Raw genomic sequence first — 13,660 nt, forward strand, 5'->3', positions numbered from 1 at the left:
GTGGACAGGTTAAATGCTAAATGGTAAATGGACTGTACTTATATAACACCTTTCTAGTCTTTTTGACCATGCAAAGTGCTTTTACACTACAAGTCACATTCACTCACATTCTTACACCATTGGCGCAGCCATCGGGAGCAATCTGAGGTTAGGTGTTTTGCTCAAGGACACATCGACATGTGGACTGGAGGAGCTGATCAGTCTGATGTGTTCAAAAGTATGTGTGGTTAGCAGCCTAGTGTCATCACATGTTTTAATTAAGGTAAACCCAATGAACAGCCGTGCATAACGGCACTGTGCTCTGGTGCAGCACTTCTCAGAGGCTGCAGATTTATCGACATATCAGTCCTGCTGCTCTCAGATGCTGCAGGGATTTAATGGAGAAGGAGAAGCTTTTCATACAGTATAAAGCCAGACCTTGTCTGCAAAATGCAGTTATTTGACAGAACTTATTTGGCAAATGTTGTGGTGAATCAACATTGTTAGGAAAAAATACACTGGAGGGAAGCTTTAAGTTTTACCTGAAATAGATTTAAAAAAAATATTTTAAATATACTCCAGACTTTGAATCGAGTGTACCCGATTAGATTTCAATTCGGAAACTAAAAGCCAGGAGTTGGGAAAGAAAATCCCTCTTCAGAGAAAAAAAGTGAATAATTCAGAGTCCATTCTTTTGAACAAGCTGCCAACAAATTACCAGGAGTCCAGAGTCAGAGAGCATTTAACAGAACCAACCTGCATTCTCTCAACCATACACACACACACACACACACACACACACACACACACACACACACACACACACACACACAAACATACACAGGAAAACAACGGCATCAGGTATGGAATGCACAAACACACACACATACATACACACACACACACACACACACCATACACACAACGATGCACTAAAACACACACTTTTTTGCCCCTTAAAAATGTATTCTCAGCTTCTCACTAAGCACATTCAACTTTTAGATACATTTTCACTCTTGGACACAGTACCAGTCAAAAGTTGGGACAAGGAAGTGGAACTTTTGACTGGCGCTGTATGTATTCTCACTTTAAGATACTAATTTAATGGTACAACGAATATAGGTACTGTATGTAAGATGGGACTGTACTGTATGTATACATGATTACAATATATGCATGTGAGCAGGTTCCTGTCCAGTATCATGGAAGGAGGAGATAAAACACACGTTTCACAATTGGATAATTAAGGGGATTTTTGAAGGATTCTGAAATACTGTATAATTTATGTCTTCCTTTAGAGGAAACAGCACATAACTGTTCACTTTCATAAGCAGTCATCAAAATATGAAGATATCCGATACAAGAACTCCAGTGAGTTGTCATTTTGACTGTTTATTTCTAGTATTAACACATTTTCTGTTACATGTGGGGCACTAGGTGAACCCATGTGCAGACTCTTGAGACAGGAAGGTAATTTAATGATAAACTCAGAAACACAGGCATACAGGGGGGGCCTACCAAAACAGAACAAGTTCATAGGAGCAAGGCAAGCAGCCAGGTAACTAACAGGCAGAAAAGTTCAAAACCACAGGAACAGCTGGAACAAACAAAGCACAGGACCAGGAACAGACTGGATCAGGATGGATAGAAAGCAAGTGTCCAGTGAAGCAACTAAAACAAACTGGCTGGGAATGAATGTCTGAGACCGGTATATGAACTGAGGAGCTGATGAATGGCATCAGATGTAGATAGTTACTGAGTGGAAAGAGATGTGTAGATGGGGGAAGGAGGGAAAGTCAGAGGGCATCTGGTGGTCAGCTTGAGAATGGCACATCTGGGGAATTGGATAAAAGAACATGGTTAGAGAGCTGGGGATGAGAATGCAGCTGCAGAGAGGGACTGAGGAACACACTGTGACATGTTCAGACTGACAGAAATTCAAATACAGAATTGAAAGAATGTGATCACAGAATTGTCTATGTCAAAGTTAGACTGTCCTAACTGTAAGCATAGATCTATGCTTACATTAACTCTCCAGTTTATCACTTTCACTATTTCTTCTGTCTGTACGGAGTATTATAAGGTGTTGCACCCTCACTAGTAATTCTACAGAGAAAAGCTATTTTACAGATGTGCAATATAAGTTGAACAAGCATGGCACATGTATTTCATGCTTTGAGAGGAACTTTAAGTCACAGTGAAATGGTAGTTAAAGCATCTTTATCTTCTATAATGTGACACACAATATGTGCATGTTAAACAAAATACATGAGCAAGGTATCAATACAAAGGGGTTTGGATTCCTCATAATTGGGCGTGGCTTAACCCTTACATACTGTTCATATTCTACACCCTGGCAGTATGTTCTGGGACGATTTTGACCCGGTCTAAGAATCCTCTCATAAAAAGTGTTTATACCAAATGTTGAACCACAGATGTGTTTAGAAAGCATCAATAGTGGATCTGACTGATCAATAAATGTGATTAAACCTTGATTCATGTTTCAGAGAGCAGAGAGAGTGTAGGTTTTAGCTTTTACATCACTCATTTACTAACATCTACTATCACACAATATCATGTCCTATTTTACCTAAGACATGAAAATATAACATAGCAATAATGATGGAAATGTATTTTATTGAAAGTGAAAATAACAAGAACTTTATGGAACGATGGGAATGATATTTGGGGTGTTTTTACAGCTGCCAAATGTCAAAACAGTATGTAAGGGTCAAGATAATACTTAATGAAACTGAACAGACGATTACTGGCCTGCACCCACATCTCCCTCATGAGGGTAGATCCAGAGGAAAAGGACAAGGGAGAAACAAATAACTTTGACCTCAACTGTTTTTTCTTTAGATTTGTGAACAATGTTTTATCAACTGATATCAAAACACACACTGCTTTATGTGATTCTGCTCTGCTAGTTACAGCCCACAAACTGTAAAGTTTGGTTTATGATGGGCAGGGTTAACTCGTCACTGCAAATAACATTTGATTGGATAATGATGTGTGAGAGCACCTGCTTTGATATCTGAATGTATAATCTGGATAATGACGTCTGATCAATACAGGGTTTCTGCCAGCGTACTGAAGGCTGGCTGCCCGCCGGGCCTGAATTTACCTCATGCTGGGGATAAGCATTGGGGAATTCAATTTTTGTTCTCCTTAAAAATGTATTCAAGATGGTTTCTAAACTGTAATTAGTGTAAGGGTGAAATAGAGAAAGAATGAGTGTTAGGGTGAGGGAGCAGAGAGTATGCAGTTAGCAGTATAGCTGTGAACAGTGTAGTGTGTGTACAGTTTAGGCTGTTTGTCAGTGAATAAATGTTACAACTCCTCAAGACCCAAGCTAAGTTCTCATGTCTTGTTTGTTTCTGCAGACAACAAGAACCAAGACCTGAGGAGACAGGAGAGCAGCTGCTCTCTAACAGCTATGTGTGTTTACAGCAGAGAGCAGGAGAGAGGACAGACATCTCACTCCACTCCTCTGTGCTGCATCTGTGACAGTAACATAGCAGACACTTTCGTTAAAGTTAGATAAAAAGAAAGATAAAACTAAAGAATGATGATAATAAAATAATGTACAAAAGTAGAAAAAAAAGAGGTAAATGAGGTATGAATGATGAGTGATGAGGGATCTTCATACAAAACACCAAAAAAATGATTTCTGACAGAGATTAGACGACTATTAACACAATACCACTGGATTAGAACTTGGAAACTGTATTTTCATGAGTTATATCTTGCACTGCCCCTCATAGGGTGGCCACACAAACACCATACATGCAATTTCAAAATCACATACACAGTCATAAACACAAAGAAATACACCCTATCTTACTCAACTTCTCATGTATGCACGCATATATGTGTCCATAAACAGACAATACTGCACTAGCTTAACAAAGAGAAAGTGTGTCGCAGATTGTGTGCAGCTTTCAAGGAGGTGAGTTATGTGGTGTGATGTATGTGGTGGTGGCTGCACCGTGGGAGAGGGTCCTCACCATGGCGCTCACTTCAAAATGTGAATATTTAGATGGATTTATGCCCTGAAGGAGAAGCTGGTAGCAGCATCCTAGAAGCACATTAGCAGGGTGTTGAGCAGCCTTCTGACAAAAACAAATGACCCCCGTATGCCACAGGAGATACCAACGAGCTCCTTGATTGTTTCTGTAGAGAGCCAGAAGTGCTTCTCAGTTGTGGCAGAATGTCTCCTCTAATGTGTCCACATACCCTGCACATACTCTGTCTAAGGAGAAGAGAGAAATAATAAGACTGTACAGTAGGCAGGACTGTAAGTGATAAATAGAATACATATTGGATTTTGCACCTGGACATAGTCATAATTTAAATTCATTCATATATTCATATTTTGGACTTGTTCCCTTTATTCTTAGATTTTTGACATGCTTGTGGTGAAGCCTCAGGATGATGATGTCAATCGGTCAAGCAACCATCTATTGGCCAGATTGACATTTGACATTGACATTTGGCACTGATATTCAGAGAATGATTTCAAATAATGTAGGTGACCCCTTCCCTTTTGTCTGGCACCATCACTAGGGATGGATTATGAGTCTGTGGTCTCCTGGGCACAGATGTATCCTCCCTCCCACCCAGCAGAAACTAAATTACAATAAAATGAATATCAGAATATCACACTCAGTACTGGCAGATATAACATATTAGAGGATCAGACACAAAAAAAAAAGAAGTTACTGGGACATCTCTAGAGTTGAATGAGCACTGTCACTTCAAACACAGGCTCTGGCTCTAGGCCTGCTCTGCACCATTAGGCGCTGTGCCCAGTATACCCATTTAATCATCTATCCATCGCTCAAATACGCAGATTGCCTTGAAATCATCTGAAAACAATGACTTTTTTTTATTTTAATGATCCTATGACCTTTCCCTTAGCAGTACTATTGATAAGGCCCAGAGGTTTTCTACAAATGATCACTGAGTGCTATGAACTGTGCAGAGGCAGACATGTGTGCTTGGATGTTTGTTTGTCTGTACTTTTATACTGTAGAAGCAGAGTAGAGATTTCTGGCACAACTTCACCTACAGTACTTCCAATGTGCATGAGAAGGGGAAAAAGTCTAAAAAGGTCAAAGCTTCAGCAACACTTGTCGTATACAGAGCAACTTCATTGTTAGACCAACGCGTTTCTGATCACGTCCTTCATCATGGTAATTATAAAACACATTTCACATAACATTATATTAAATATATACATATACATACATACAAAAAAAATAACCAATTATGTGCATCCAGACATGTATCAGCCAATGGGCTGATCTATTAAGGTGGGTATCTATTAAGATGGGTTGGGTTCGTGGTCATGTGACTTCAGGCCAATCATTATCCCAGGCAGGTAGGAGGGCAAGGGGAGTATCCAATAAGAGGCATAGGTGACACCACATTTGGTCCATAAACCAGAAAAGTGCAATTATGTAAAATGTATTTGTATAGCGTGCTTTACATATAACATAAAAAATAAAATGCATCAGAACAGAATATATTAGCAACATGTGAAAAAATAAAAGGCCATTTAAACACAATTACAGTTTTTTCCAATTGCTAACACACTAAAATGACATGCATAGCACAATTATTTAAACTGACACCCAGAGAGAGCAAAACCTCTTCTCAAGTCTCCAAAAGTCTAAACACATTTTCAAATGCACTTTTAAAATGCACTGAACACGGTTCTCTGCATAAGACACAACAATCTGACATAAAGTCACATGTTTGCCATTTCAAAACACTGCCATTCAAAAGTACACTACATGAGCTTATTGGCCAATTTATTAGCCCCCTAGCCAAACACCTCAATGCTTAATTGTTACCACTTCAATCAGGAAGTAAGCACTATGAAAAGACCACAGGTGAGCACCTTTTTTTTACAACAACAATGGAAAACGTTTGCAGAGAGAGGAAGAGGAAGAAGGAGGGTAAGAATGAAAGGGGGAGGAAGAGTGATGGAGGAGGCATTGTGTTCAGACCTAGCTGTGCGGCAAGATGCTGCCTAATTATTTTTCTTGCCTCTTTTTTTTTTCTATATATTTTTTCTGCACATTTTTTCTGCAATTTTCTTTTTCACTCCAATGTAAATATATCTGCTGTGCATATGTTGCACTCACTTGTTTGGTGAAAAATAAAAATAAAAATAAATGTTTCAACAGCATGTTTGTGTATCTGCAAATATTTCTGTGCAACAATCTGAAGAATTTTCTACAATTTGAACTATGTTAGTATTATGACAAAGCAGCATACTAAAGATGAGAGAGCTTGTCATTATGCCCAACAGTGTGTAGTTGGTTAGACAAACATCTGGTAATATGAATGAAGTGTGTGCCAGTTGGTGCAAAAGTTTGATTTTGATAATGCTATATGTAGTTTTGGTTGTAGTGCTTCATTTTGCAGGATATATGAGGTGTTTTGCAGTTTGGGTGTTTGGTTCTGTGAATTGTGTTAACTATTTTGATAAAACCAGACTAGTTTGCAAAATTGTGTTTTAGCAATTGGAAAAAAACTGTAAAAGTGTTAAATTGGAAAATAAATTAAGCTTACAGACGTGGCTTGAATCTAAACAGTGCCTATTGCTTTTGTACTTTTAATACTGAAATGTGTTCAAACAAAACAACAAGCCTAGCAAGGCCCACCATGACTGTCACCAAGTGTGGCTCAGGTAGTAGCCATTCATTGTAGAGTTGGTGGTTTGATCACTGGGTCCTCCTTTGCAACCATTATCACCAGACAAGGACATCATTATTGGATGATTCTGATGGATTTGTCAGATCACGACATCATGCGATGACGCGACAATCCATCTTGTCAGGTTTGTGCGCTTGTGTCCGAACCAGAACCTGTGTCGTGAATCCAGCTACCACTCAAAGTAAGACAGTGATAGATGGTGATAGATGGTTCATCAAGGTATATTTTTAAAGTGCCTGACCTGACATGTCAGGTTAGCAAAAACCTGAAATGCATTCAATGTAGGAAAACACTGTGGTTAGGATTAATATAAATGTGAGTACTAATTGCTGGTTTTTGATAGGGCACAATGATGTGTGTGTGTGTGTGTGTGTGTGTGTGTGTGTGTGTGTGTGTGTGTGTGTGTGTGTGTGTGTGTGTGTGTGTGTGTGTGTGTGTGTGTGTGGGTGGGTAAATGATAGGCTTTGTGTAGTGCTTTGTCCTGCTCAGGTAGAAAAGCAGGACAAAGTAAAAGGCATGCATTTACCATATGTACTGTATGTCAGTTTAATACAAAAGAAGGCAATTATCTTCCTAGCCTCCTGCCAAAATCACACTATGATTTTAAGACTATGTTACACAATTCTTAGAATTTTGCTTTTCATTCATAGAGGAGAAAAATGGAACATGCAAGTGTTTAGACTCTGCCACTGTAGCCTCTTAATTAAATACGAATGCTCATCGTTATAGAATAAATTATGATTACTGTCACTCTAAAAAAAAATATGTAAACACACTGTACCAAAACCTGATTGCAGGTTTTCTTCTTTTAATTTTTTGAATTTTGTCTGTTCATTTCCAATTTAACAACTAATTGTTCTGCCCTTTTCTTTTGCACTAGTGTGTTCAGTAATGCTGTATGCATGAAATCGGTTTGCCTCATTGATTTAGTAGTTTTCTTTGCAGTTTGGGTCGTATTACTTTGTCTTTGCCCATGGTAATGTCATCCACTGAATATTCACTTGGAATGCTGTTTATGTTGGATTAAACACTATCAGGGATGACAAGTCAAACATGAGATATTCACATAAATGAAACTCAAACTGATGGATCGTAGTGTACAAGCTTTGCCCTTTAGTGTGGTCTCAGGGACATGTGTGTGTGTGTGTGTGTGTGTGTGTGTGTGTGTGTGTTTGTGTGTTTGTTTTGTGTGCGTGTGTAAGAGAAAGAGAGAGAGTGAATCATTCTCTCACTCTCAGTTTTTTTTTCAGAGTTCTCTCGCAGCGTTGCCAGAGTTCAGCGGACACCACTCATGCATACAGCGCATGAATTGGTGTGTGTGTGTGTGTGTGTGTGTGTGTGTGTGTGTGTGTGTGATGGGGGTGTGATATGGGCCTGGCCTAAGAGGACAAACGATACAGAGGAATAAAGCAAATGAAGTGAGAGAGAGGATGAGACACCTTCTTCATAGACTGGAGTTACGATGAATTCCATTGAGCTTGTGTGATTGAATGAACATGGCAGGCTGCTTTAAGTTCACTGTGGGCAAAATGCAACATTAAATGATCTCACACACATTTCACCCTTTTCCCTGTGTGGACAACATCAACTTTTCAGCTGACTGACAATAAACATGACTTTAATCAACCCAGTTTCACATCAAATTATGTAATAGCCACGTTGTTATTTTTTATTTTTTTGGCCTATTTTTTTTCACATCATGTGACTGTCAGATTTCTACATAAACGGCAACATAAGCTGCTTTTATTCTTAGTGTAAAATATATTTCACAATTTTAAGTTTTAAGTTTTTTTTCAGCATTAAAATGTGTTTTGATAACATTTTTGTGCAATTTATTCTCATAATCAGTCAGTGAATGTATATGATGTTTAGTTTGTGAATTATTACAGATAATCTTTCAGGCCTTCTATTGTTGCTATGGTGGTTCCTATGTACGCTGTTGAATCATTGTCTTTGCATTGTGTAGATGCATTGCATTGTTTGATGATGTTCTTTCAATTAAAAAATGTTTTGATTTCAGATCCCTGGAGATTCATTGAATTTGAAGTCCAAAATTTGAAGATTTGTGATTGGCATTTTTAATAGCAGAATGCTAAGAAACAGTATTGTCTCATGGGCAAAAGTGTTTCTGCTTTAGTTTCTGATTTTGGACAAAGTTGATCAATCTGAGTACACTTCTTCTTCTTTTGGCATTATTGGTGGTTGGCAAACAGCTTTTTGGTGCATTGGTGCCACCCACTTATCTGGAGTTTGGACTAAAGAGCTGTCCTCTCTAATATTTCAGCCAAACAAACAATTAACATCAAAACAATAAAGAAAATAATCATAATTATAGAAATAAAAGGGATTTTAAATACTCTAGTAGGAATTTCCAACACTTTCCTTTTTTTGCTGTTGAATCCTTCTTACTGTATGTTTTAAAACTTCTGGCAATACAATGAAACAGTCTATTGTTTCCTCCTCTCCACATTATTCACACTTATTATTGTGCTTTCCAAATACACAGATAGAAGTGTTCAGACTAGTATGACCATTCCTTCATCTTGTTATAACGCTCTCCTCTCTCTGATTCTGTCCTTCAGGCCCTGCGTTCCCCTGTTTAAGTCAAGTTAATGTTATCTTCCTCTTCTTTCTTTGCTCCATTCATTCAGCCACGTCTTTTTGACTCGTCCCTTAATCACCACTTTAGCTTCTAACTTACTAATATTTACATTAACGTGACTACTCCCACTCATCAAAGCCCCTTTCTGCTGCTTTATCCGCCTCCTCATTCTCATCAACATGAGCAGAGACCCACACGAAACTGACAGACTATCACATTTGATGAATTCCGAATAATGACTCTAGCGTTTTTCAAACAATAAATCCTCTTTACACCTGGAGTTGCAAAAGTGTAAACTCATTAATGCTGCACACAAATCTGATATACCAGAACAGATATATCTTTGGTACAGTAAGTCTCTGCCCACACTCAACATGAATCTAAGGGATTACTGCTGCTTCTGCTGTTCTACCTGTGTTCTGTAGAAATCTACAAGTAAATGGTAACTCCTTCTTACATTTAAATGATAAATCCTACAGTTTTCTCCCATGGTCATCTTTTACCCATTCAAGGAGGCTAAGATCCACCTCTGGCCATAGCAGTAACCAAAGAGGTATATCTGACAGAACAACAGTTGGAGAGTAACTCCTATCAAGTATCCACATTTCACTAGTCTTCTATTTAACAACCCAATTGAAGCTCTTTGTCGGCCTGTTTTCATGTTCCAGCATGGCTCAATAGCACTTATTGTAGGGTTGTTATGTCCTTGTAAACTGAGCCAATGTCATCATGTTATTGTCTTGTTAACTGCAGCTGCATTTCCCCCCATTTCAGATGTTTTAATGCCTCTCTACGTATCCTTATATTCTTCTTGTGCTTGTATCACCTCCAGTGTGACCTGCATGCCACACACCCATAATCCAGAACTGATCTTATTAGATCTATATATTTATAGCTTTCAAAGCAGACCAGTCAGCTCCCCCACTCTGTTCCCACCGAACATCTCATCACATTTAAAACTGTGATTGGAGATGGAGGTTTCAACAATCAGGAGTGCTAAACCCAAGATCCAGTGATACATCTCAAATGTCCTAGTCCGAGGACAAAATACTCACATTTCATTTGTTTATTTGGCTCACATCACAATAGAAAACTATTTCAATGCATTTTTTAGCACAGAGCCTTCTTCAGAGCATTTGATTTAACATTTAAAGCCTTTTTACACTTATTTAAAACTTGATTGGTATTTGCTTTCCAGGTACAAATTTGAATGAGTCTATCACTTTCAGCTCCTAACCATTTAAATACATTTGGACGTCTGCCCCAATTCTCCTGCTTGTTAGGAAAAGCATATTTGTTTTCTCAATGGGAAAGTTAAGTTTCCATTGCAAAGACCACAGCGCCACTCTTTTGTTTCCTGCAACATCTTCAACATTCATACCTTCGCAAACAAAGATCTCCCTGGACACACACCATCAATCATTATTGAACACAACAGAGGACTTATAACACGTCCTTTTTTGCGTTGCATAGGTTGCTGACAATGTTCTTTCCACTCTTACCTGTGGAGAGTAACTGTACAAACATTCCTTCACCCATCTTAACATTTTACCGACTATTCCTAATCTTTATTGATTCCTTTTGATTAATAACCTTTCTTTCCACAATAAGTCATGAGCTTTTTGCACATCAAATATACTGTTACTACTGTACCACGTACTTATTCACGTGTGCCTTCCTCACCTCTGATTCTAGGTGTAGTATCAGATCCACTGTTCCAGTCTTCCCCTTTTCTAAATCCACCCTGATGTTTAGATATAAGATTCCTTACATCCAAATAATATTAACTCTTTCTGTAAGCATATGTTTCATGATTTTGCACATGTGTGATATCCATGCAGCTGGTCTGTAGTTAGATGGATTGGTGGGATCTTTTCCTGTTTTCCTGATGAATATTATAACTGCGTTAATGTGTTAATTTTCCTTCCTACCAAACCTTGTTATATGAATGTAGTATGACCTCTGATGCTACATCAGACAGATGGCTCCACATGGTATAGCAGATTTGATCTTTTCCCAAAGCAGTTAGTCCTGATTTACATACAGCCAGTTTTCATTTCCTCTAATATGAAGGGAGCATTAATTGCATCATCCCTCTAACATATCGTTCCCACAGGAAAGTGGTGTCCAACTTTTGGACACCACTGTATCTGCTTTTGTTTCATCTTCATTAGCCAGCACCCAATCATTTTCAAACACTGGGTACCATCATTTTCTTTACCATTCCCCATACTTACTTAATCTGAGTGTTTATGGAGTCCCAAATTGTTCTCCAATACTTTCTTTTAGCTTCTTTAATAGTCTTTCGAACCACTGCTTACATTATTTTATACTGTATGAAATATTGAAAGTGTGAGTGATTTTTAAACACCTTTAAAAGACTTATGTTTATTTATTACCTTTACTACCTACATTCATCATTCCACCACCGAACCAACTTCCACCTTTTCATACCAGCTTTCCTTATAATTGTCTGATTGGCAGCCCCAATTATGGCATCTGTGACATTTCCATTAAATATTGTTATAGCATGTTCTTTATCATTTTAAACATGTTTCATTATCACATTATCACAGCCTTTCCAAATATCCACCTTTCTCATGTAACTTCTAAGCACAACCTGGTTTCACTACCTAATTTAGACAAAATAGAGCAGTGATCACTCCAACACTTCATGATTCATTACCTCCCACAAACAAAAACCTGCCAAGGACTCAATCACACATGTACAACAATGAATCCTCATGAAATTCCCATCATTTAAACACAAAAGTCCCAAGGAGTCCATCAAATCCTTCACTATCCAGCCATTCAGTCCTATTCTCTGTCAGGAGTACTATGGGATTAAATGAGCATCAAGTTCTTCTGACTACAACCTCTGACATCAATTATAGAAATTCATAATAACTAAACGTCCATCCTCTAACCAAACTTCAATAACTACATACTCCAGATCTTTCCCTTTTTCTATTTCTCTATATGAAACACGTTCTTCTCCATTACCCCTTTCTCAAGGCCTATCCTTGAATCACAAAATCTAAATTAAGCCATGTCTCTTTTAAACATATTATATCAGGTTTAAATAATAACCTTTAGAAATCCTTTAAATTCTTGGTCATACGACAGTAGACTCCATGCATTGCACTGAGTAAAACTAATCCTGTGAACATGACTCTTTAACTGTTCCAAACCGTTCCTGAACATCCATCCCAGATATTCCTTGAATATTTAAATATCTTGCTGCACTGTTTACAATTATTTCAATCTTCTCAGCTCTATCCCTTGCTTGGAGCATGCAGTTAACAGCAATATATTTCCATCTCCCATCTGACTCTTTGTCACAAGTTGTTCAGATGACTGTTCCTTGTGTTCCCTCTGAACTACCTTTACTGCTTCTTATATATCCATGTTACCTTGTACACCTTCACTGCATCCTTTCTCACATCACAGCCACCATAGGCATAACTATGTAAACTTTTCACAATTAACACATTTCAACTCTGCCCTGTCCTCACATTTCCAATATTTATGATCACCTCCAAACCTTCCATACTTTTGTTGCCCTTTACACCCTCTTACATTATAACTTATAACCCACTCTTACTTTATCAGGCAACTCTTAGAAATCCAGCAACACCGATAAACTATGAACCTTCTCTCTTTCCCTTCTTGCTTGCAGACATTTAATGCTAATAACTTTACCGCCTCTTATGCCTGACCTCAAATCCTCCAACTTTTCCTCCACCACGATGCCATATAACCTCTCACCTCTCTCACCTGTCTTTATGGCTTTCTCCATCATTTTGTTACACACTTTAGTCAGCGTCATCACTTATTCTCTCTACTTCTTGTCTTTACACTTGATTAACAACATCACCCAACACTTTCGCCTTTTTCCTCCTTCAAAGTCACCAGACTAACTTTCCTTATATCATGTCCTTCCTTAAACTTCAGAATGAGTTTAAACCTTTCATTCTCAACAACCATGGCCATATATTTTATGATGATGATGATGATGATGATGATTATTATTATTATTATTATTATGTTTTTCTCAGGCTCCACAGAAATATGACAGAAGGCTTGACCAATTCTCTTGAAGACACCTACAGTAGTATGTCCAAAACAAAATATAGAGTTACAATGTTTCTACTTGACAGCAGTGTTATTAAATGAAAATTACCAAGAAAATGAAGTCTCATAATTGAATATTATATTTTCAATTTGATGGCTGGGCGAGTGATGATTGGTTAGCAGGCCACATAAACGGTGGGTATGTTGTATCAACAAGTGTTTGGGGAAATAATAGCTACTAGCTGAAAATGGCAGTGGTGACCAGTGGTACTAATC

The sequence above is a fragment of the Scomber scombrus genome, chromosome 7, assembly GCF_963691925.1.
Source record: "Scomber scombrus chromosome 7, fScoSco1.1, whole genome shotgun sequence".
NCBI classification, from domain to species: Eukaryota; Metazoa; Chordata; class Actinopteri; order Scombriformes; family Scombridae; genus Scomber; species Scomber scombrus.